Source organism: Bufo gargarizans, chromosome 1 (assembly GCF_014858855.1).
Source record: "Bufo gargarizans isolate SCDJY-AF-19 chromosome 1, ASM1485885v1, whole genome shotgun sequence".
Lineage (NCBI taxonomy): Eukaryota > Metazoa > Chordata > Amphibia > Anura > Bufonidae > Bufo > Bufo gargarizans.
Window position 1 is genome coordinate 439,777,575 of NC_058080.1, and position 4,585 is coordinate 439,782,159.

Sequence of the window (4,585 nt, forward strand, 5' to 3'; positions counted from 1 at the left end):
AGCGTAGGTGGAGTTAGGTGGTAGATTATTTAAGGGGCGGTAGCTGGGGGGCCATTTTAGAGTTAGTGGAAAAAGCGCCCGCCCACCCTCCCTTGAGTAGGTATGGGGGAGGTAGCAGTGGTAGGGGTTCGGTAGGTATGGGTTTCTGGTGGGGGTTGCATGTGATGTATGTCGCGGCAGTCGAGGCGGGGGGAGGTCCTCGGAGCTGGTGGAATGGGTTGCTGCTTGAGAATGAGAGGGCCTCAATGGTGGGGCTGGACTCTCAGGATTGGGCACTCGGTTAATCAGTGAGGGCATCCATCAGTTTGGTGGCTCCGAGCTGGGTGTTTACGGCTGGAGGCAAGGTGGATGGTCCACTGAGTGGTTGTGCTGGATGTATACATGTTGGGGCTTCTAGGACCTCCCTCGGCTGGGGGAATTCATTGTTAAATTATTTGTATTTTTGTTTAATAAATAACGGCTGCTGTGGCCGATTTAAATCCGACTCAAGTCTCTGTGTCTTATTGGTAAGGGGGAAGTGAAAGGGTTAATGAGGGAAATGTTATGGGGAGGAATGGTTGCTAGGCCCCAGTGGGGTCACCAATAATTCGCTCATGTGTTAGCCAGTCAACTATGTCCTCAGAACTTTTCAAGTTCAGGGTACGTGGCCTCTGAACACTGGGAATAATTCTAGGGCCAAAGGAAATCACAGCACCATGACCACGACGGCCCCTGCGGGGTGGCCTGCCTCTGCCTGTCATTTTTTTTTAGATGGTACTATGCGTGCAAGCTACTGTGACACCAGATATGAGTGGTGGCAATGTGCACTGGCAGTAGTTGGCACAGTACACGCTGACGCTGTAGGCCTGACACACACGCTTGCAGCCAAGTAACTGCAATTATATTACAGTCAAAATTGCATTTTTTTTATTTATTTTTTATGTAATCTACTGTGACACCAGATATGAGTGGTGGCACTGTGCAGTGGCAGTAGTTGGCACAGTACACGCTGACGCTGTAGGCCTGGTACACATGATTGCAACCAAGTAACTGCAATTATATTACAGTCAAAATTGCAGTTTTTTTTAATTTTTTTATGTAATCTACTGTGACACCAGATATGAGTGGTGGCACTGTGCACTGGCAGTAGTTGGCACAGTACACGCTGACGCTGTAGGCCTGACACACACGCTTGCAGCCAAGTAACTGCAATTATATTCAGTTTTTTTTTTAAATGTAATCTACTGTGACACCAGATATGAGTGGTGGCACTGTGCACTGGCAGTAGTTGTCACAGTGCACGCTGATGCTAAGGGCCTGACACACACGCTTGCAGGCAACTAACTGCAATTATATTACAGTCAAAAAAGTTCTTTTTTTATTAAATGTAATCTACTGTGACTTATTTTCGTCAAGAAAAATATTGGAAGGGTAGTTGTAACATCAAAAATCACTATCACTGAAAACAACCACCTAAAACATAACTTTTATTAAAGATCATTAAATATGAATCCCTTACAGGGGACCAATAAACACATAGACAAACACAGAATAGAGCTATTCTACACTAGGTAGACGTCAAGAAAAATGGGGCAATAGGTATGGATCCCTAATAACTGTCCCTAAATATCCCTCGGGCTATCCTCAGCCCAGAGATGCACCTGGATAGGTAGTTTAGGCACTCTGTCCCCGTGCTTAAACTACCTGACCTTATAAAGCCCTTACTAGAGGTGAAGATACCTATTACTAAATCTACCCAAAAAGTTTATCTGGGTCTCAGTATATACGATAATAGGTAGAGAATTATCGAGAGCAGTATAAATATACAGTCCAGGTCAATACATGATACATTACTCGTCCCGACGCGTTTCCCCTTCTAATCTAGAAGGTTCGTCAGGGGACACAAGTATCGAAAAAAATAAAAAATAAATCTCTAATATCATAACATGTATGTCGCAGATATACCACAGATGCAGAAACAGAGACCAAGCGAAGTCACAGATAAAGCGAAACAAGACAAAAACAAAACTGGAGCACCCACAAGCCAGCACTTGTCTGTGAGAGCAAACACAAAGCACATGTGACTACTATGTTTAGATAAACCGCACTGAATTCCAGTGTGATACTTATCAGGTGGTGAACTTCAGTTTTAACTCACAGACCGATAGTGCAGGGCTTGAGGTGCTCCAGGGGGCAGAAAAAAAATGTGACACCAGATATGAGTGGCACTGGTGGCACTGTTCACTGGCAGTAGTTGGCACAGTACATGCTGACGCTAAAGGCCTGACACACACGCTTGCAGGCAACTAACTGCAATTATATTACAGTTAAAATTTTTTTTTTTTTTTATGCAAGCTACTGTGATGCCAGATATGAGTGTTGGCACTGGGCAAGTGGGCACAGTATACGCTGTGGGCCTGACACACACGCTGGCAGGCAACTGCAATTAGATTACAGAGAAAAAAAAAAAAAAAAGCAGACTGATGTACTAGCCCTAAAAAGGGCTTTTTGGGGTGCTGTCAGGACGCTGTCCTTACAGCAGATCAGATGAGTCTTTCAGGACTGGAGTGTACACTGAATACACTGGCCTAGCTATCGATTTCTATATTAAATCAGCAGCAGTTGCACTGTCCCTCCTCTCACTAGCACTGCAGCTTCCGAATGAATCTAAGATGGATGCTGTCCTTGCTTTTTGCTAGGAGGTGGGAGGGTCTGGGAGGGAGGGTATGCTGCTGATTGGCTGGACTGTGTCTGCTGACTGTGATGTACAGGGTCAAAGTTTGCTCAATGATGACAAATAGGGGGTGGACCGAACATCGCATATGTTCGCCCGCCGCGGCGAACGCGATCAAGCGATGTTCGCCGGCGAATAGTTCGGGACATCTCTAATTATGATGTGTTTTTTGTGATATTGTGCTTTGATGCGATTATGTTCAATAAAGCTTATTTTTTTTGTACTACATATGTGGTTTAATTGGGTTGGTATATAGAGTTACTTTGGTTCCACACATGACATATATGCTCAGTTTTACAGACTTTGTTATATGGTGTTCCACTGTAATAAATATGCAGGAAAGTGTGGCAGTGTTAGAGGGTGTACCACACATACCAGGTGCAGATACGCAGTCTCCACAATGTTCTATGGGTAGTGAGCTCATGTGCAGAACATGAACCTGATTAAGTGAGGAGAAGTCAGTATTGTGTCTGAAAACTATACCCAGACAGTGGAAGACTTCCTGGATAGTCTGACCATCCCGAAGTAGCATGCAGAACATGACTATGCTGAAGCAGAGGCTCATTAAAAAGAGACCAAAGTGCTTACCCTTGGCACATGGTAAGAGGCCCTTAAAATGAAGACTGAGTTAGAAATGCTTAATAAGCAGCTGCACACTGAAATGGAAGCAGAGCGTGAAGATGAAAGGAAGCAACGTTCGTTGGCTGTAGCAACTAGAAAGAAGCTTGAGATGGATCTAAAAGACTTAATGGGACAAATTGACCTTGCAAACAAAAATAGAGAAGAAGCCATTAAACAACTGAGTAAGTTGCAGGTGCAAATGAAGGATTACCAAATAGAGTTGGAAGACACTAGAGCACCAAGGGATGTCATTTTAAGTCAGTATAAAGAAAATTAAAAGAAACTTAAAAGTCTGGAGGCAGAGTGGATCCAAATGCAGGAGGAGCTTTCTGCGGCAGAGTGAGCCAAAAGGCAAGCCATATAGGAAAGAGATGAATTGGCCATCGACAGACTGAGATAGGCTACTCTCCAGATTGAGCAGATTAATGTTGATCTGAATGCAGTATGTAGTACTGTTCAAAAGAATGAGAATGCCTGTCAGCAATTGGATTGACAAAACAAGGATTTAAAAACAAAATTGGAAAAATTGGAAGGCTCTATTAACTCAGAATACAAGGCATCCATCACCGCCTTGGAAGCACAACTGGAGGAACAGCTTGATATTGAAACAAAAGAAAGACGGGCTGCAAGTAAACAAGTCTGTCGCGCAGAGAAAAAGCTGAAGGATGTGCTAATACAACTGGAAGATGAAAAGCGCAATGCTGAACATTTGAAGCGCCAGGTAGAAGAGGCCAAGAAATCCAAGTCAGCACCTGTTGAGAATGGGTCTGAGGATGGTGGCGCTGTGGTGCTGGCCGAGGCAGAGAAGATGGAAGAAGTTTCTGATGAACAAGTTGAAAGGTCTGACATGGATGAACAAGCCAAGAAACTCATAGCAGTGAGTAGCCAGGACCTGGTCATGAAAGACATTCGCTCTGTCGCCGATGCTGTCCAGGAAGTACACAGCCTTCTGGGGATGAAATACAGAGAGGTGGACGACCAATATACAGATGCTGTCTACCTCAATGGGATGGCTCTCCAGGAACTTGCATGAATGGAGATCAATGTCCTGGGTGACCCTCTGGAGGGAATGCCAGAAGACAAAGAAAAGGAGGAAGTAAGAGTGCCGGTATATGATGCCATGTCTGAGAAGAATAAGAAGGCTAACAAAGAGAATGAAGACTCCAAAGAGAGAAAGGCTGCAGAAGCTAAAGCCGATGAGTTGGGGTGGGAGAAATCCTCAGATGCTGCAGAGCCCAAAGAAGAGGCTGA

General features: G+C 44.6%; 1 pseudogene; it reads left to right on the forward strand.

Moving 5' to 3' along the window:
- Window positions 1-3,329: 3,329 nt before the first annotated feature.
- LOC122927765 lies at window positions 3,330-4,367 on the forward strand (annotated as a pseudogene).
- Window positions 4,368-4,585: the final 218 nt, after the last annotated feature.